The sequence below is a fragment of the Rhyacophila brunnea genome, unplaced genomic scaffold (genome assembly GCF_057557595.1).
Source record: "Rhyacophila brunnea isolate RB1 unplaced genomic scaffold, BYU_Rbru_1.0 scaffold_18, whole genome shotgun sequence".
In the NCBI taxonomy this organism is placed as follows: Eukaryota; Metazoa; Arthropoda; class Insecta; order Trichoptera; family Rhyacophilidae; genus Rhyacophila; species Rhyacophila brunnea.
The window spans coordinates 8448921-8472056 of NW_028232837.1; the positions used below are offsets into that span (position 1 = coordinate 8448921).

General features: G+C 34.2%; 1 protein-coding gene across 1 annotated transcript in view; it reads right to left on the minus strand.

Annotated features, from left to right (window-relative positions):
• The window catches only part of ChT (choline transporter), a 96622-nt gene extending 78428 nt beyond the window's left edge, over positions 1–18194 (minus strand). The window contains exon 1 of the mRNA XM_085945615.1: positions 18059–18194. The gene's annotated coding sequence lies outside the window, so the exon portion shown is untranslated. The remainder of the gene's footprint in view (positions 1–18058) is intronic.
• Between the last annotated feature and the right edge of the window lie 4942 nt (positions 18195–23136).

Sequence of the window (23136 nt, forward strand, 5' to 3'; positions counted from 1 at the left end):
TCGGCTCTATTTCTTTACATAATTCTATTTGCCATAATATTGTACATTGGCTATACCATTTTCTGATTAAATACATTTTCGCGTACCTTTCTATTTGAAAATTATTAATTCATTTTGTTATTTCAAATTCGATACGTTTTTTTTTAATTTTATAAATGTATTGGTAGATAAATTTATTGCTTTCTTTCAATGAACGGCTCGATCGAATAATTCAAATATAATAGGAATTGTAACCATTAATTCAATTTTCCAATTTAATTTATGAAACAGTTCACGTAATCAGATCAAGGTATAGTTGAATGAAGGAGTAGGTATTGTTTGCCAAAATTTGAAATAGTTAATTACAAAGCAATATTGGTTTTACGGGAAACGTTTTCCAACGTTGTTTTGTACGATCGCTACTTATTTATACGGTCAACACGTGTCGAATTTCTACTAAAATCATACCGAAATTTAGTATGCCTTGTTGCTATTTTTACGCACAACTTAATTTCGCCGTTTGTAAATAATAAAAAAATATATTCTCCGAGGCCTCCACGCGCGGGAAAAGTAAAACCAAATAAACATGAGCTTGTCATAATCAATTCCATATCAATTCATTGATCTGACAGAAAAAATAATTTCTTTTATTTCGAGTATTCTAAATTTAAAATTTCTCGTTATTTTTTTTTCAGTTTCGTATACCTCTTTCATTTTTATGTGCGCCTGATATATTTACATACTGATAGTATTATATATATTTGTCTTGATTTATCTGTCTGTAACGCATAAACTGACGCACGTAAATTTTTTCATGTGAAAGAGTTTGCGTCTTTGTTGCGCGATTGCAAAAATAAAACACTCAAATTGCGAACTCCACTTAATCGCTTTTCTCGCGTATCTATTCAATTCACTGTATTGTATTACAGTTTCGATATTACTATAAATAAAAATAATATTTTAAGATAGTACCCACAAATCACGTATTATACACCGGCTTTATCGAAATAGATACGTACAAATCTAAATTCGTATTAAAATCGATGCCTTCTTTAGCTATAAATATTGCTAACCTATATTCCTCTGCTTGTGATATAAAAATAGTGTAATTGTTAGCTAAATAGTATTATTGAGCGCATCGACAATAATTTTGACAGGTGGCACTGCCATCTCGTATTTTTTTCCAAGGAACCTCAACTTGGTGAAAATTGCATAAACCATTAATTAAAATTTCAAATTTATTTAGTATACATAATATATTAATTAATGAACATGACATATTTAAGTAAAAATACGAGTTAATATGAGTAAAAAATAACTACTGAGTGACCCATATCTTAAAAAATTATAAAGCAACGTGCACCCTAAACTCACCCTCACATAAGTGGATTGATTATACTTATATCGAAGGCGGTTTGATTGAACACAGTTATTGCCCTCCAAATTAGTATTATTAATGGCAGGTTAGTTACGCACCTTATAAGAGCAAACAACCGATGCTCCCGATTTCTAAGGTAATTATCAGGGATACACCAGTCAATACTACCAAGAACCCTCCCTGGGGAGCCACAGACCATTGCAAAAGGAGGCGCGGTCAAGATGATGAATTTAAATTGACTACTATTGAAAAGAAAAGAATAGTGCAATACTTCACTGAAACAAAAATTTCAGAGTTAAACCGAAAATAAGTGAAGAATATAATTTGTCAAGCAAAGCAATATAAGTAATGCTGCCTTTCGTAACATCATATATTTTTTTTATATAAACGTTATACTAATATCCAATTTATTTAAAAATGAATATAATTATCATATAAGTATAGTAAAACCTTGTTATTATTCTGTAAATTAAGTTGTTTTTTTTTCATTTTTTGTATTAATACATTTTTTTACTATTTAAAAATGTCTGTGTTTTATTTTTTAAAAGGAGAGAGGCGCCAAGATTATTTTTTCAAAGGGTGGCGTAGTAACATAAAGTTTGGAAACCACTGCTTTACGCATTAGACTACGAGTTCCACAGTATACTTCAAAGTTTTCTCTTCGACGCACATACTGAATAACTCTCATTCCGTTCAATCTATAGACAAGACATTTTCTTCTTTGGTTAAACTCTACCAAACTTTGTGTTCGTAAATAATCCCTTTACTCATAAATTGTCTATGATCTATAGTGGCAAATAGAATATTATTAATAACAGTTTATGACGCGATTAGTGAGCTTAAAACTTCTCTCGTGAAACTACGTCATATTCGCGTGGCGGTTGCTGAAGGCGGGGTGTAATTATGGGCCGCAGAGCCTCCCTGAATAATTGTTTCTGATTGCAAAATCGATCACGACCTGCCTACATATTTAAGCGTGATTTCCGCTAAAAATAAGCTCTTAGCTAGAATCCCGTATTGTAAGGTAACCACCATTTTACAAGGCCAGTGGGACGATAGATTATATTGGGCATACCAAAGAGATTGGGTCTTTTAATCTCTTTGGGGCACACGGAACATCTACTGCCGACAATCTACTCCCTACAATTTACCACTCAAACACCGCCTCAATATAAATAATACTTAGATTTGAAGAGCAAAAAAGTAGACACTTGATGTATTTAGATATATGAAAAAAATTGTATCTCAACTTTGGCAAAAGTTTAGAATTTTGAAACAAACCAATTCAAATAATACTAATATGCATGGCCTTCACAAGGGGAAGGGGGCTGACAGGGTTCTAGCCTGGGGGCCCGGCATGGGAAGTCGACCAGTTAAATGAGAAAAACACACATCATAAATTTTCCGTAATAGTAAAATAGTCGCCTGCGGCGCTATTTTCCTTGATGATTGTTAACATTTAAAAATATGTGGCTGTACGATGTAATTTGACGTGATATGACGATTGATATAATTAAATGATAATTCACGCATATAATTTTATTTTATAATTATTTTAAGTATGTTTCCTGAGTTAGATAAAATGGATTTTTATCCAATATGGCGAAGGGTTCCATGTTATTTTTTTCCGACCATGTCCGATCCTAATAGGATCATATGGACCTCCACAGAGTAGAGGTTTTGTATTAACAGATTTTTTGTTTTTTACGAGAAATGGATGTCAGCCACTTGCTCAACCCATTAGGTCCATACCCTGACTCACACAAATTGAAAAACAATATGTGTACTTGCCAGACCCAGACCCACGGCGCGATAGTCCAACGCTTAATTTTGCGGCCTTTACTAAATTCGCCAGAGCGTACGGGGGGCGGGACACTCTCGACTCCCCTTGCGACTCTTCAAATTAAAGTCACTGATAGTTGCCATATAAATTAACATCATGCATTCGCACTTCGGCGCAAGGTTGCATCACCAGTCCCGTGCGGCTCTGCTCGGGACAAAATGAGGGCTTAAATTCTTTGATCTGGCACACGTAAGGGTTATGTTAGCCGGCCGCGTATGACGTGGCTGCATATACATAACGGAAGCGGAGGTGGGAATTTACACACCATGTTCTATTAGTCCAACGCTTAAGCCCCGCGGCCACCGTGGGTGGGTTTGGTTTAGGCAGGGTTTAATTGAATTTTAAAAACTAACCAGCACCATCTTCAAATTGTATTATTAGTTCAATGAAAACAAATAAGTTTGACTGACAATGTTCAGTGTGCAGTGTTTATGTTGAATCTTAATAGCCTAACTCCACCCCTTGCCACGTTACCCAGAACAGAGAAATATACATTGTTGTGTAGGGTTTGACTATTTAAATTAATAATAATTATGAAGAATACTGAAAAAACTCGTTAAACGTGATAACTGTGGCTAGACATGATGACTTTTTTCGGTACTACACACAATTATTGGCCTTTCTCGTTTGATACCACAAAACGAGGTCGCGATCAGTGCTTCATACTCGTGATATGCTGAGTGCTGACAACTCAATACATCAACTTGATTTATTTAAAAATCGCTAAAAATACACAGAATACCCTTAACTTTGGGGTTCCGTGGAAACCAATTGGGGAACACTACTCTAGAAAATCCCCCCTTAACCTTAGCGATAGGTAAGAGGGCTCCATACGTCTTGGCCCGGGGGGCCACTTCAGGATGTGGGGGCCATGCTGATATGTATACTGAGGTAGACAATGAATAATTATTGTTGTCGTAGTGAATTGTTTCCAGTTGAATTTTCGGCTATGAGAATTCTTATGGCGCAAACACATTACGATCACGTCACCTGGTATTTAAATGTTATCAGACTGATGCTCCCACCCTGTATCTCATTTTATACCAAAAACGAATGGTGTCAGTTAGAAAATTCTGGCAATATGGACCAGAGCCACATTAAGCCTCACGCGTATCACGCCACACCACCAACCTGACGCATATAAGGTTTTTTAATTTTCTGAAAATCTACATACTTTTGAGTGATGTATATTTGATTTTTGTGGTTTGGAAGAGTGCTACAAATGACAGTCAGTTTTTATTATTAAATGTCCTGATTATTATAGTAAGTACGTCTAAGTGACATTGACGGAAAGTGTCGAAGATTGACTGTTGACTGGAGTAAACGACTAATTAGTAAAGTAATTTAAAACAGTGCTGTCTTCATAAAACAAAAAACTTTAACTCACATTTTTTTGTCAAAGTGGATTACTTATTAAAAAATAAAAATATTAGGTTTTCATGATTTTTTTAAAACCAAGTTACAAAAATAACTATTCGAACGTAATTGGTCCAGATTCTTTTAAAATTATCTGAACATATTATGTAATTTGGAACATTTCAAAAGTATGCCCATTAGCAAAAAAACGTTTTGTTTTATATTTATTTTTATGTCCATGTCGGATCCTAAGTATAATTATCATATAGGCCTCCACAGAGTGGGGGTTGTAATAACAGTTTTTTTTTACGAGATATGGATGTTAGAGTTGTTAGACACTTGCTCAAGCTATCAAGTACATACTCTGACTCCATGCCCACATTGAAAAATAATATGTGTATTTGACAGACCCGAGGTTTGAACCTGGGACCCACGACATTATAAGCCGATCCTTAAGCTGCCTGCCCGGCCATCGTGGGTGATTTAGGTATTCTTAATTATACATTTTCAATAACTAATGCTATATATTCCCTTACATATTACATACTCGTTGAATAAAAAAAAGATTAATTTAACACTATATTATATATTTTATAAAATCTGATTATATAATCTTATTTCAACACGTTATTTATTTATGTATTTGCAGAAATATTAGCTAAAATAATGTGCATTCAGAAGGCAAAGTAGGTTACAGTAACGCCAAGTATCTAGCGATAAATCGTCCGGCTTATTCGGCTTTACAAAATAAAATAAGATTTTTCTCACCACTAATAAAAATAAATATTATGTCACATATTTCTCTATATAATAAACTTATGATTATAAAGTTACGACATGTATATTTGCTTCTGAATTTATTATAAATTCCGCAGTACCATCTCGTAACCTAATACCTCACCTGGTCACCCTGTTATGTGTACAGGGCAAAAGATAGTAATTATTTTCACCCGGGCATCCCAGTTCATTATTAATTCACAGTGAAAATCGCTAGTCTTTTGTTTTCCGCTCACGTAAAGAGTTTTTACCTTAGCCAATACTCAAATAACAATAAATTTTCCACATTTTTTGGCATCTCTTAAATGGGAGTCATTATCGTTAGCCTTATTTCCCCCTTGGCTCAATGCGGTTCAGAACAGAGTTATGGTATTCTAGTGCTTATAGTAAGTAACTGAGTTTACTAATATACACAATATGCACACTGCACTTCATCAAATCTGTCAGATTGTGACGGAGTGCTTAGACCCTATGCATATTTCATTATAGTTCTTATGGTTTCATGAATTACCTTTTCCGCGACGCCAATCTTTAGGGTTACATCTAATTTTTCCGAATCATATTCCACCATAGCACAGTTTGCCGGGAGCTTTCTTATCGGAAAGAGATGACCGTATAGTATACGCACCAAGATGAAAAAAATACGCGTTGTTCGTGGAGCATTGCAAACAATATTGTTTCAATTTAAGCCTAACCTGACCTAACCGGGCAGCTCTCGTGGTGCAGTGCGTAAGGCGCTCGCCTTCTACCTGAGAGTTCATGATTCAATTCCCGGTGAGGACACAATATTCATGTTTTTTTCTCAAAGCCTGGGTGTTTGTGATTGTTCAAAATTACTAACAACCACCTTATACGAATAAGCAAGGACATGATAATTAATAATTCCAAAAAAAACCTAATCTAACCTAACAAATAATCCAGGATATTGGCTATTTTCTGAATTTGTTTGCCGCTGGTTTCATGTAAACCGACAAGAACCGTGATACATTTCGATATGAATTTTATCTCAGTAAATAGGTTGGACGGTCTATACGTCCATATATTTCCGATAAAACATTTCACGATGAAGTGTGATACGGCGGATTACATACATACAAATTTCCGGACACGATCCTTAGTCCATGCTGAGAAGACTGCCAAAAAGAGTTATCCACGACACGTCATGCATGGGCTCCAAAGCTTTTTTCAACTCTATGAATGCTTTGTGGTACCAACCGTTCTCTGATCGTTTTACCCGAAACGGACCAACTGTCTGCTTGAGAAGTGAATCAAGGATTTGAGGCTCAGCGATTATGGAAGGCTATTAATAGACTGCAAAGTATTGTAGGACATACTCGAGATAATATGATGAAATGGAGAATCTCTGATAACCAAGTTTGCATAATATGCTGGTAAATTAAAATAATTACAAGATAAAAAGAACTTTTTATATACAACGTTTTTAAATTGTCTGTTGAATCCTTATGCTCAATATGCTCAAACTTGTACTTGATATGAAGTAAATAAAAAACAAACAAACAAATATAGAATACTGAATTGTCATTTTGATTTCCATGGTAACGTACGTATATATTAATAATTCAGTTGCTAAGACCACCCACTTAGCAACCAATAATGGTGGATTGGATTACGGATTTCTTCCAAAATAACTTTTCATACAAAACATAATTAACTGAAAATGAATCCAATTCTGCTTAAAGATGGCTAAAAGTATTAAAAGAATGCATTGGCTTCGTGTTCTGATACATTCTAAAAGTTTCAAATGTATACATAGTCGGGAAGTTAGTTAAAAATCGATTGCAAGATTTGTACCGGACAAATAAGAGTACGATCTAATAAAAACGTTGTAAAATATGGAAAACTTGTTTCCATGAAGGAATTTCCACTAAAATGCAACTTTAGCGACTTCAGAAAATTGTCCAATGACCTTTCCCAAATTCTAGAACGATACATTATAGACATCGATTTGTGATAATGTGTATTTCCAGCAGAGCATCTCCCCCCTGAGTCAGTTTCGAGTACCTACAAAAATTGGAAAGCTTTCAATGGACTTAAAGCACAAAATACAATTTCATCAAAATTCTACAACTGAGGAAAATTGTATTGTTTTTGCCAACTTCTTCAACGATATACTGTAGCTATTGACGATCGGACACGAACGGTAACGTGTTGACTGATAATGGAATTTGAATCTTGGGGTCCGACAAATTTACGTGTTTTTACGGTTTTTTTGTGGACCCAAAATATGGATCTAATAAAGGTTGAGAAAATGGCTAAAATCCATTGCTCGTAAAAACAAAAATATATTTATACAACCTCTATTCTGTTGGAGTATTCTGCAAATATGATCCTCTTGGGATCGAACGTGGTGGTGTATGTGTATTTATTCTCATGGTTTCTCTTGCAAAGGTATATTTTATCTTGAAATGCCATGAAAATTATTTGTTATTATTCACCCCCTGGGGTAGGATATAAAAAGAAACGAATTACTAGCACTCGAATGTTGAATCCAAAAATACATTATTCTTAAGAATTTATTATTTATTATTGATGGTTCACTTCACTTAGCCGGCAGTAATTGAACTTTACTGGTATTAATAAGACGTAATTTTCTTTATACACAAAGCACAGGTGTTTCACGTATGCATAAGACAAATTACTCGCATTTTATAAAATTGTTTAAATTTTTATAATTTTTAGAAAAAAATTATATTTAAAATACATAATTTGGAGCAGTAGTTAGTTGATCAAGATGGATGTGATCGAAAAAATTCGTCTCAAAATTTCTCGAGAATTAATCAGGAAAGACCACTCTCGAATCTCGAGAAATTAATTTTTTGAAATTTCGAAAATTTCCATTTCTCCAAAAATCATCAGATTCTTCAATAAATTAGGAAATTTTCTCTTAACTAAGTTTCTTAATAAAAAAAGCAGTCGATTTCTGATTCTGAATGAAATTTTGGCTTAAAACTTTTGGAGCAGAATAAACAAAACAAAAAAAATCCCTCGATTTTCATTGTGAACGGAATTTGTTAAATTTCCAGGTATTTTTTTTCAGAAATAGCTTAACTCATTTCAAAATCTTACGACTTCCGATTCCGAATGGAACCTCTTAAACTTACGGGTGAAAATTAAAAGAGCTAAAAAACGTCTAGAATTCTCTAGATTTAAAAAAATACTCGTACTTCGAATTCTCGGGAAAATAAATATTCTTGATTTCTAGAATCCTCTAATTTTGAAAAATGGAGTCTCAAAAGGATATATTTATTAGAATCATTATGTTTTTATATTCAAGCAAAGCGGAGCTCGAACCCGACCAACCTCAAAAATTGTTTAATTAATTATTATAGGTAGGATTCAAGACTTCACAAAACTCCAATTATTATCCTCCGGAGATCCAGTTCAAGACTCATACAATTCTAAAACAAGGATAATAGTTCCAAAATAATTATTCAATTCCAATATTTGCAGTATTTCGGTTTGAGTTAATTCCCACATTTAATTTAACTCCTAAATTATTTATAATATGTTCGAACTATACATCAAAGATCATATTATTAAAACAAGCAATCCTATGAAATAGAATACTTATGACATCATGTTACATCTGAAATATCACCTAATTTCCATTACAAAGCATAATATATGCGATAATTTGTAAGTCTAGTTCGGCAAAAGTAAGAGAGACTAATCGCGGACACAATCTAAGAATATTACCCCATTTGCTCTGTCTACTATTTGCTTACATAATGTACGAAACCACATCTGTACGTACGTCTTTTCTTAAACACTTTAATAAATTATTTTCTGTCTGGAGAAACCGAGTATATTTTGACATGAATAATCCAGGGTCACCACTTAATACTTTATTTCCAAACCATAATACCATAATATTTTTTTTCCAAACCGAACCGAAAATTTCAAAAAATAGACATTAGAAAAGACATAATTCATTTAATACATCGTCATTCTGTTTTCAAAAAATATATAGTTCTTCAAACATAACTTGAAAACAACTCAGATATTTATATAATGGTTGATTTATTTTTTATTAACTATGTAATGTTTGTGGACGTGTTAAATAGGTTAAATTTATAATTGTATATAATTATCATGTTTCTTTAATATTTACATAAACACATGCTGTCTTTTCTACTTTCTTGTTATATTAGTTGTTATTTGTGATTAGGACATTTTCATAATTTTGTATTTATTATGTATTGTGGCGCATTGGCCAATCGCTGTAATGCCGTAATACTGTTTTTCTAAATAAATAAATAAAATACTATACGCACTAGAAAAAATCATATTTGAAAAAAATACGATCCTCGACGGAATTTGAACCCGAACTGGTATCTCGCCTAAACTAAAGTTATGTTTGTTCAACATGCTAAAAATCTTATTCGTTGAATAAAAGAAATAATGATTTATTAAAAATTGTTAGCAAGTTCAAGCAGATGTTATAACTAAAATATTTGGTGAGAGCCAGGCTTCGGTTAGTAATTGACCATATATTTCCGATACAACATTTCACGGTGAAGTGTGATACGGCGAACTGCATACATACAAATTTCCGGACACGGACCGGGTTAACCATGAGCTGTCAATTATCGTTGAGTAGTACTGTGACATATTCTTAATACGTCATACTTGATTCCAAATGCATCCTACTAGAATCAATTAAGACGCAGTACCGCATGCTACAAATCATTGTAGATAACCGTCTTCCGCAAAGTGTTCAACCAGTGTGTACTTCCCGTAATCACATATATGTGTGAAACATGGACCCTAAGTAAAAGAGAGATCCAGAAACTTAGAGTAGCACAACGTGGTATGGAGAGGTTCATGCTGGACATAACGCGAAAGGACAAAAAGAGGAATTAGTGGATGAGGGAACAGACAAGGGTTTGCGATGTAATAGAGTTTAATAAAAACCTCAAATGGAAATGGGCTGCACACGTAGCTCGAAGAAAAGACAATCGTTGGACAAATTTAGTCATCCAGTGGTATCCAAGAGGTACAAAACGTCCGCAAGTTGACCTAGAGGCCACTCTGCGGAAGTACGTGGCAACGCAATTCACAGGACCGAGAGAAGTGGAATCAGCTTAGAGAAGCCTTCATCCAGCAGTGGATAAGTTCAGGCTGATGATGATGATGACGAGACGGAATTACGCCGAGCGGCATCCGTATTATTTCCGGTATCCGTAGGGCCGAATTTGACGTCGTGCCTAGGGCGCAATACTTAATTCAACCCTGCCAACGCAGAAATATATCGATATGACAATCTTTGTTAAAAAATGGCTCAATATAAATGTGTGTTACCGATATATCTCGCCTGAAAGCGGACATAGAGAAAATAATAATTCGCCAACCCTAACGATACAACTGAACAATATTTTATTTCATAGGTGCTACGGCGTAGAGGTTGCTACGCAGCTCGTAGCGGTAAAATGGCAGGCGTCTATATGGACGTCTATGTATTATGAATTTATACCGCCCCAGGTGTTCTACAGAGCACATGTTGTAATTTGTTACTGCATGTTTCGTTAATATTGGTAAATAAACGTAAATTATATTGGTTAGACTTTCTTTAGTGAATTTGGTTAGCTTAATATGAAATTTTAAAATCATTTTACTCACTAATTATTATATAATTAATATATAGATAATTGTATATCAACAGTCTGAATCTATCCACTGCTGGATGAAGGCCTCTCCAAACTGATTCCACTTCTCTCAGTCCTGTGCGTTGCGTTGCCACGTACTTCCGTAGAACTTTATCATTTCATCGATCCAGCGGCCTCTAGGTCTACCTTGCGGACGTTTTGTACCTTTTGGATACCACTGGATGACTAAATTTGTCCAACGATTATCCCGTCTTCGAGTTATGTGTCCAGCATATTTCCAATTGAGGCTTTAAACGAATACATGACTTTTAAACTCAACCATTTCTCAACCAAAATGTTGAGGTAATTCTTCTTTCATATGGATGGAGCCTTAACAAAAGGACTTCTACGCATCTATTCTATACACAACACTGTTATCGGCAGCTAACTAAGGTAGTTTTTCATATGTTTGCTTCGAAGTATTATAATTGTTACAATAAGTTAGCTGCCTAAACAGTCAAAACTGTCTATCTCGCTCTAAAATTTAGCACAGCCATGAGAGGTGCTGTTAAAACATAGCACTTATTGTAACAATTACAACTAACTTATTGTAATTGTTACAATAAGTACTAATACTTCGATACAGAAATATAAAAACTACTCTTGATAGCTACTGATAGCATCCGATAGCAGTATTTTGTATAGAATAGATGCGATAATCTAGTTATTAGGTTAGCTTTAATTGACTTATTATTGCAGGTTCGTTTTATTATTATATACAAAAATAAAAAATCTTAATATATATATGTATTATACAAAAAAATATATTAATTAATATTATATAAACTAGGAAATAAGTAGATAATACAACCATAGAAAGATATGTATACATAATAAATATATTCATAGGTTATATATATATTCATTAGATATAATCATTTAACTGTCATTTACTTTTGTGTAAGAAATAAAAAGCCTTTTTATATTTTATATTTATTATTTATATTGCAGGTTGGTTTTACGATACATTCATACTTCAAGTATGATATCGATTTGATAATTTTCTTTTTAAATAATTTATAAACAGCCAATAATATGTATACCACCGACTTTATTATTTAGTTTTTAAAAAAAACCTGTAAAATCGTTGCACGCGAGTAAGTGAATAATATTTTTTTTACCATGTTACATCCAAAGAATGTCATATGGACCTCCACGGAGTGGAAATCGTATTAACTGATACGATAAATGGATGTTTGTCACTTGCTCAACATATTAGGTCCATACTCTGTATCCAAACATACATTGAAAAACCATATGTATTTTTTTGCCAGACCCCTGATTTGAACCCGGAACCCGCGACATTATATGCCGATATGTTACCGCTCGGCCAAAATAACATTATATACATACAGATAAAAAAATCAGTCTGCTGATGGTTTTGACAGAAAGACATACTTTTAAAAATTAATAAATAATTGATTCGCGTCTATAATAATAGTTTCCTTCTATATCGATAAAGTAAAATTATGGTTACATGACAAAACAGAACTGTGACAAAACAGAACAACGATAAATATAACTATGACTTTTCAGGAAAAATATAAATTTAATATTGAAATTGTCCTATCTCTAGTATGTTGATAGATTTTTAATAGCATAGATTTTCAATACGCCATAATAAATCAAATTATAAACAGTGTTGCCGTACAGTATATATAGTGTTGCCGGCAAGCTTAGGATATCTCATCTTATTCAATATAATATGTTCAAAATGATTGGGTAACTAGGTACAACAAAATAATGATCTAACCAAACCTAACCTAACCTAACTTAACCTAAATAGATTCCACAAAAATTAGTGTTTCATTTTTTCCCCTGGCTGTTCTGTTTTGTCACTGTTGGACATTCCATCTATTTCATTTGTTATTTATTTCGTTTATCTGGTAAATCATGACGGTATCTTGTCACAGATCAGCGAGATTTATTGTCGCGGAAGCTTTCGCATACCTGCGTTACAATTTTCACTTTAATAAATTAAAAAAGGTTCAAGTATCACTATAGTAATATGGCCCTCGAACATCCGGTCTATTCTCGGCAATGCCACGTTACACGACTCGGCACAATTCAGACGGAGCTTTAATGCCTTGTGTCATTTATAACACAGGTGTTCTGTTCACATAATATATCGTATAATACACCTGAAAAGCAACGGATGAGATGCGTGTTCGTCCATTATCTTGCGTGATAAACACTTTTAACATTTTCAACAACAACAAAAATATCACCCCCCACACAATGCGTCTTTTATGCCGACCCATTGCTTACGTGAACAATGTGAACATTACGCGTGGGGAGTACATATATCTTCTTGTTGATTTTAAATTATTTAGAAGCTGAAAAATATCTTTGTACGCCAGTGAGTAGACGAAGTCAACTGTATAATACTCAATTCCTTTCAGTATGAAATAACATTGCCCACTGAAGAAGGAAGCCGATACATTACACGACTGGTCCTACTTTTCGCCCCTCCCGTTGTCTATGTATGACCTGTCAATGCCTGCCACTATATATAGAGTTCTCATACTGACGCGTCTGTCGTGTTCACTTGTTGGAGTATTCTTTCAGATTGTTTTAACGTATCTTGGAGACCTTGGAGACCTTGAAGTTCATCTTATTTAGTGGTTCTGCGTTATTAATAATTGGAAGTAACGATCAAAGTAAGCCTTGGCACAGGGAATGGTTTGATTTACACTTTCTACAAATGTAATGCATAGATCAATGCTAGATATTTTTAGGAAATCGATATTATCACTGGTTTTGTGTGAAGGACTAGTCTGACTTTGACAGCTGATGAATAACAGGAATGTATATTATTTATAAATAACACTGATAGTTAATATATTTGATTTGAGAATTTTTCATAATTCAATTTGAAACGATTGACTGCTGAAAAGTGGACCACTCGTTACTTGTGCAAAAAGTTATGCTCAGGCTTTATTAATATAAGTGGAAATACAGATCAGAAGATTCAGTGGTGGCACTGAAGTATAGTCATAATTATTACATTACTAGCTGACCCGGCGAACTTCGTACCGCCTCAGAATCAATAATCTTGTGTTAACTTATTAGCTGAATTAAATTCATTTTTTTATTAAGTTAAAATGAATTAAGTTCAATAAATTTGCAAAAATCAAACCAAAATGAATTGGATTACATAGTTTTGGTTGGTTCAGATTTCGAAGCATGATGACTACCGAGCCAACCTTCAGTTGTAAATTGTGCGGTGGCAAGCCAGGAAGATCCAATGAGTTTAAAAATTCAGTTGGCTAGTTGGTTGCTTCGTCTTCGTTTGTACGAACGTAGTGGTCGCGCGTGGGTAGCGCGCCGGCATCTTGCGAATCTCAAACGTATAACCGTGTGTAAAATGTTCGTAGACAGTGTCTTTTTTCGGGCATAATACACATGGCTATACGTTTGAGTTTCGCAAGACGCCGCCGCACCACGCCCGCCAAATTACTACGGCTGAGCACTTACACAGTCGATAGATTTGAAAGAATGCAGTTGACCAACGATTTGATTTTGAGTTGTGAAGTTTAAGTGATCCACATCTTTGTTCTTTGCCGCAAGAATTGCTCGTTCACTCAACTTATTGTTGACACGAAATTGCAAAAATTCAGCGGAAACGAAATCAATCCGTTCGATTCGTCGACAGGAACACGGCCGTTACCGATAGTGAGAAATTGCTTAGAGAAATCTTCGGCAGATGGATCGTTTAGCAATGTAACTCGCATGTTTGTCGTCAGCTGAAGGTTCTTCACATAGCACCACAGAGTCAATGATTTGAGGTAAGCATTTATTTCATCGGCAGCGGTCGATCTTGAAATGACTGGTAGTGTTTGGTCTGGTAGTGAAATCGCCAGATAGTAGAATCATTGCGCCTCCAAAACATCTCTCACAATGCGCGTTTGTGGGCCATTCTACATTCATCCCAGGTGAAGATTTTACTTGCTACCAAAACTTTGGCCATTGCTGAATGTTTCGCAATATTGCATATCGGTTTTTCAGTCGTTTGAAGGTTTAACGGCAATTTCAACGCTGAATGAGCCGTTCGGCATCCTTTTAGCAACGTGGCCGCTATCCCGGAAGAAGCAACTGCTACAGCAATTTCGGATCTTGCACGAACAGTGGCCAAAATTAATGACATGAGGAATGTCTTCCCAGTTCCACTGAGCGCATCAAGGAAAAATAAGCCACCATTTCCATCACCAATTGCCTTCATTAACGTATCGTGCACTACCTTCTGTTGGGGGTTCAACATTGGTACATTCGTTCGAACTAATTAGTTCAATGCATCTCGATCATTTTCACGTTCACGTTCCAATTCTAGATTGAAAGCGTAATTCACTCCACGATGTGGCATTGGCATTCCTAACTTGACTAACAAACTGCCGCACATGAGTTAACACATGTCTTCGATCAAAAGGAAAACCTGGTTATATATCTCCTTATTCACCTCGAGATCAGGATTCCCTGAAATGACACGAATTCGATGTAAAATGTCTTCTGACATGTCATCCTTGTAGTTGTTCTACAGTTCAGGTGGATTCGATGGGAAGCATGTCGAAATAATGATAGCAAAAAATGTGCGTATCTGACTTGGAGATGCAGAAACAAATGCTTTAGCGATTGTCATGTCCCAATGAGTATCATTTTCAAGCAAATTGAGCTTTTGACATGCAGCACGAAATTTTGGGCACACTACACCATTGACAGTTCGAAGTGATTCAAATGATGTCGGCCCACGAACATTTACCAGCAACAACCGCAAGTAGAATCATTCGCCATTCTTCGGATGAACTGTGTAAATGCGACCAAGAGCATCAGTAGAATGCACATTCAGATGATCAGGAACCGCATCGCCTTGCTTTCGACGTTGAAATTTCTTCGATGAAGCGTTCCAAGTGTAATAACGTGGCATCTTAGAGTAGAACAACGTTCGTGCAAACGGATCGCTTTGGCAAATCGAAAAGAAACTGGTCAATGTTGGCGCTGGAGATATTACAGCACGTTGAGCAACATTCGATGCGTTGAAATAAACTTGTTGACCATTCTCCAGATGCACCGCCAAATGTACAGCAGTGGGATGACGTTCATGAATGGGGAATGAGAGAATACGCCAAATTGCTTCATTGCAGCTCACATATCGACCAATTTGATAGTGCGTGATTTCATCGTTGGTATTGGGAGTTTGAACGCCAAAACCTACAATATCGCTGCCTTTGGTGACATATTTGCAGATGTATTTGATGGACTTCACTGAATTGCAAAACTCCACGTTGCAATGCCCCTTGAATGTTTTGGAAAAAAGTGGCGAATACGGAACAATCCAAGTGTTGTCGACCACGATATCGTTTTACTTCATTTTCGTTGTGACGTTTCTACCGTTATCATATGCAGTGATAGTCTCCGCCGTTAAACTTCATGGATAACGCTTGGAACACTTGCCGTCGACCATGCACGGTGATTGGGGGTTGATGGCGCCACACTGTCCATGAATCATGTAAGTAATTACAACATCATGCAGGTCTGGATCGGTTTCGGGATCAGGAATCTCGGCACATATGATGTCATCTTTTTGGTCTGGTCGAATTCTTTCGACTAACCAAATAAGAATGTGTGCATGCGGCAAGCTTCGTTTTTGTCATTCAATCGAATACATCCAGCATCGAGTTTCTTCAAAGACGCGATGCTTAACAATGTAGTTCATCAGCGACAGGATTTTTTGTTTGAAGACACGTGCGGTGTTGTCGTGCCGATCACTTGATGTTTGTCCGGGGAGTAGCAATTGAACAATTTCTATTCATTTCGGATTTCATGTAAAGGTGATGAATAGATCTGGACGACCGTAATGACGAACACATGTCATTGCATCTTGCGCATATTCATGCATATGACGTGGGCTGCCAATGTACATCGCCGATAGAATAGTCAATCGACCAACATTAGCTGCATCTCCTACGGTGCTGATTGCATCGCGTAAATGAATATACTCCTCCGATCGCAGTTCGGCTTGGTTCAACCGAATGAGAGTTTTTTGTTTATTCTTTCTGTCATGTATCGTTGTATATGGATTTAATTTTTTTTGTGATTTTCTTTTATTTTCGAATGCGCGAGATTCATTGTTCAAAATGTCAAAATGTATGAGAAAATTTATTTTATTCATAATTTTCTTTTCCGTGAATTTTTCCGATGTTTTAATAGTTATTCTGCTATTCGGGGCTTAGACAAATCCAACAAATTAAAGATCGTAAAAATTGGTCCAGCCGTTCTCGAGTTATAAATGGTGTAACTAACCCGACTTTCTTTTATATATATAGATTATTGATTTACCACATCCTCGTTGCGCCTACAAAACTAGTTACTTATGTGTTATGTGGTCTAGAACATTCTTGATTTCGTGCCATCTTCTATTGAATGTAGACGACCAACAAGGGTTACATGTAAGTTGTACGTATGCAGTTCATCGTGGGACACTTATTCGTGCGCCGCAGTACGTGAAACATGAGTTCGTATAACATTTTATCAAATGACGAGTTCTTCGTTGAACATTGCATCGTGGAATACATTTGTACGTATCTTACAAAATGCAGCGATAGTTTGCAAACAGTACTGTTCCAATTAGATTAACCCTAACCTAACCCAACCTAACCTAACCTAGTAAAGACATCTCATAAAATTCGTATTGAATCTTATTGGAACAGCAAACTAGCGCCACATGTAGTAGCGTACAAATACACTCCACGGTGAAATGTTCAACGAATAGCTCGCCATTTGATTAAATGTTACACGAACTCATGTTTCACGTACTGCGGCGCACGAATAAGTGTCCTGCGGTGAACTGTTTACGTACAAATTTCCGGATATGACCAACTCGAGGTAAGAGACGCCCTAAAATCCGCTGGATAGATGAACTCATAAAATTCGGTGGAGAAAATAACTAGGGACTGAACAGAGTGGAGGGAGCTAGGGGAGGCCGCCATCCAGCAGTAGGTCAATCCTGGGTAATAATGATACTATAAAATTATTATCTAAAAAGAAAACTATGTTCATACAAACCCTTTAAAATGTGACGATCTCTCGTTCTGCCTTCAGGCGAATTTAATTGTCACGATAAAATTTATTTCTTATTGTTAAATCATGGTTGATTTAAAATTAACAAGTCGTTTTAAAAATTACTTTCAACACTTAATTTAACAATTTATAAATACCACATTTATTTTTTAAATCTATATTTTTTTTTAATTAATTAACAATGATATGTTAGTTTTCACAACTTTTTTATTATTAATAATTAAATATTAAATAGTGTTTTAATATTATATACTTTTAAGATGATATGTATGTTCTATCACATATAATTATTTGCGTTTACTATAACAGTGGATAATTCTAAATATATAAATCTAACAATCAAAAAAATATATATCTTATAGTCAATAAGACGCCAATTTTTAATTGATCATGTTTTTTTTAAATATTCAGTACTTTCAAAGTATAATAAAATTACGCGACCAAATTTGGCAATAAAATTTTTTGATAATATTAAAAAAAGTTTTTTAATTTTTTTATTATTAAAAATAAACTTTTTTTTTAATTTTATTAACACACGATAATATATTTTACGATGAATTGACTTTTTTTTTAAACAAATCAAGTCTATAATGTAAGCACCTCTTATATATAAGGAATACTTTTTATTATAATTATTATTTTATGTATAGCCGTTCGAATCTTTAATTATATATTGTCATTTTTTTTATATATTTTCAGTGACACTATTATTGTATTATTTTTCAAAGAATACCACTTATTCTCACTTCCAGTTTTCTACGTCAATGTCAAATGTAATCGAGCCAGGCTTGATCTGGGTTTGAAGTCGTTTTCCTTTTTGTATGACTTCCGGTTGATGATTTACATACAGCAATCGCCCCACCTGAGTGACGTTTTTTGAGACGGACTGTTCCTGGTCCTAAATCCTAGCCCACACATGGGGGTTCTGAATTCCAGACATTCATAGGCTTATGTTCCACCCCTATGGCTTTGGATACCGTACGAGAGATGTCACTGCAATAACTGTAACACAAAAAAAAACATTGGTATTAAAATTACAGTTTTTGTTAAAATAATATTGAGATGTTAATATACATAACTTCATTTTTATTTAATTATTCAATTCTGAATAAAAATTAGACTCTTTAAAATAAAAAACACATAATTTTGAAAAACCTTATAACAACGCCTTATTTCTAATAACTACGTTTAAACCGATCGCTTTCGATAGCTTAAATGCAAGATCACTCATCTAGAAATTAAAACATCTGCGTTCGAGTCCCACTGAGTCCAATTTTTTCTCATAATATGTATCTTTGTGAGGTTTTTAAAATGATACTTTTTCCATACATAGATAAATTCGTCAGAAGATTTAAAAGGGGGCCTGGAAACAGTTCGAACCAAGTATACAATTATTAAATTATGTTTAATTTTTAAAAGTTGCATTTTTATCAAAATTTTAGTAGGTATACCAAAGCATAACCAAATCAGCAACCAACATAAAAAAAACTTATAACATAACCACAAGAACAGTTGCGTACATGTAAATAAAATATAAACTACTAATAGTAATATTATGTACCATCACTGCCATCTTCAATAATAATTGGATAGCGACGAGAGAAATCTATTTTGAATTATTTTTACTAGGTGTCATAGTAGTTATAATTTATGATTTTTATTGTATTTGTTATTGTCAAAATCAGTCTGCGCTTCGGGCTTACAAATCTCTAAACCAGCCACTGTTTGAACCCTCACCGGTTTAAAATATACTGCCTACTACAGTGCTGTTATTGTAGTGCTACTAGAGACATATATCGAGAGAATACAAAAAATGCAATTTTAATACAATTCTCTTATTTACTGATAAGTTACGTTCTAAAATGTTAATTTACTTTCATATTTAAGCGCCTAATAATAATACATATAAACTATATTCTAAAATATTAGAGCAAGAGGTTTATAAGAATACTATTTTATGTAATAAAAAATACTTTATGCAGTCATCAAATGTTTAAAATAAATATAAAGGATAATAAGGCTTCAAAATTATATCTATACATAGATTATCTACAACGTTTAAGGAATGTCCAGGGTTCTGCTCTGAAAATACCATAAAAGCTCCATTTTTACCTACGCTGAGCATGTATTAAATCTTAAGATAAACCTTCAATTACAAAATATACGTTATAAAATACAATATGTTCGTTAAAGACCTGCTATCTCAATTTACAGTTATTTTAATGGTTTAAATATACTTCAATAAGTTCGCTCGAATTTTTTAGTATAATATTTATACACCATTTTCTAAAAGCAACTATTTCCAAAAAGCTCGTCAATGTATTTTAATCTAATAAAATAGTCCACCCCTACACTCTGGCGATTTCTCCTCTCCTCTCCTTCCTTCATATTCATCCGGACTCAGTACTCACCACGCCATTGATTTAGGATCGGCCTTTAATTCACATAGATTTGATGCGTACACAATTTCTATCAGTTCAAAACGCATACGAAGCTATTCATTGGTCGGCGTAGTGGTATTTAATAACGTTTTTATTAGCTCGTATTCTTGTTTTTCCGGTGGTTGTTTGTCCAGTACAAACCTTGCAATCGATTTTTAAATAACTTCCCGACTAGCTAGACATTTGAAACTTTTAGAATATATCAAAACACGAGGCCAATGCATTATTTTAAGACTTTTAGCCATCTTTAAGTAGAATTGAATTCATTTTCAGCTAATTCTCTTTTGTATGAAAAGTTATTTCGGAAGAAATCCGTAATCCAATCCACTATTATTGGTTGCTAAGGGGGTGGTCCTAGCAACTAAATTATTAATATATACGTGCGTTACTATGGAAATCAAAATGAAATGTCAAAATTACATTTCAGTATTCTATATTTCTTTGTTTGTTTGTTTTTTATTTACTTCATATCAAGTACAAGTTTTGCATATTGAGCATTCAACAGAAAATTTAAAAACGTTGTATATAAAAAGTTCTTTTTATCTTGTAATTATATAACGATATGCAGCCAATGAGGTATCGACTAATTAGTATGGCGTGGTTATCAGCCAATGAGATTTTGTTACCGAAACCGAATATGGGCAATAAACGACATTCATTTGTCATATCCAAAAAATCAACTTAAAAACATATTTTTCATAAGGTAAATCAGAAACTGAGTTGCGATAGGATGTGATAAAAATAATATTCGTTTGTTTGTCACAATTTTATAATTTAGTACCTACCTCACGTATAGAGGTCAACAAAACATTGATTTCATATTTATGACCGGTTACAGGAAGTGAATTAACCAAAAGAATGTAAAAATATTTTTTTTGAACACAAATTAATAGTTATATGGATATTTTCGTAGAGCTTTCAAAGCTTACTAACTTAAAAGTGTTCATGGATCGATTTAATTATTATGGTTGTATGTGATATGCAAACTGATACAATATGAAATAAAAATAACAACAAAAAATGAATAAATTTAAAAAAAATAATACATTAATAATATTTCCAACGACTGCATTAACAATTGGTGTGTCTAAGGGTTTGTAATTCAAGAATAATAATCATGAATGCCAAGATGTGGCTATATTTAGTTATTTTAAGCCCTTTACTTGCTTTTTATTACAGTGTGGTTCTGTTATGCCAATATGGGCTACTTTCAAGTTACATGTAAAGATTTAAAGCTGAAGCATAGTTAACAGTGCTCAAAATGAACCGGAGCAGGCCGGAGCGCAGATCCGGTTTGTCATGAATTATTAGGAATATAATTACATTTGCGTAGATATATGTATGGGTATAGAGGTACGACTCCATTTTAAACACTCGTGAGCTGATACTGCAGTCCTCGGTGAATGAAGTAATCACTAGGAGATGCTTTACGTGGTTGGAACATCGACTTCATTTGGGCAAATTGTTCAGGAAGGAGAAATAACATAATAATTTAACTGTCGAGCGGAATTTAACAATTCCAAAAACACACTTGAATTTTTTTACAAATAAGCTATACTATGAATTAATACACTATTTTAGCTTCCCTTTTATATACAAAGAAAGTTCATATAAAGAGCTGAATTGTTCCATTTAGGATATTGGAAATTTGGCACATCTAGGTAGTTGGGTGTTTTGTGTGAAGAACGATAACGCATTTATATTTTATAGGTTTAGGAGTTTGAAATTTTCTGTGAACATGCAAAACATGCTTTATAACAAAATGCTATCAAAATCTAATGGATTTAAGTTTTATACTATTACATTTGAATCGTTTTTTGCGACCCGGGTTTCGCCTTTCAGCATCTTCAGGTACTATGCACACTCACCAAAAGGTAACACATTGACAACGAATACAGTAAATTCTCACGTAGATAATAAATTAATTCAATTCAATTCAATTTATTTTTACATATTGTGGACCTTACAAATTAAAATTTTAAGACGTTCACAACATGACATGAAACATTATTATAAAGAAGGACAGAAAACAAAAGTAATAATAGGGATAAAAATAAAAATATAAAAAGAGAAATATAATATGAACATACAAAAGCAGTGAAAATACAATTAAACATAATATATATAAGTTCAAAAAAGTACACCGAGTGTGCTAAGAAGACCCTATTTTAAGAATTTATAAAATAGCGTCCACTTAAACTCACCCTCACGCAAGTGGAATATATCAACACTCGAGGCAATTTGGTTGAAAATTGTTATCGTACTTCCAATTAGCATTACCAGTGGTAGGTTGGTTCTGCACCTTGGAAGAATAAACAACTGATGCTCCCTATTAATTACTAAGATAGTTATCAGGGACACACAGGTCAACACTGCACAAAATGGCAGAGTTCTCATCTATCTCGTATAAGTCGAAAAAAATACGTAGCTAAATAAAAATCTCTTCTAAATTGCAGACTGCAGTATGTAAGCATACCTAAGAGAAAATCAGTTGGATAAAGCCACGGATAGTATCCATACAACCTCAAGTAAAGGAGTCTCAAGAATTTCTTCTAAACCCTCTCGACCATAAGGCCATACTTCAACTGATGCGGTGCACAAACAATAAACCCAGTATCAAGC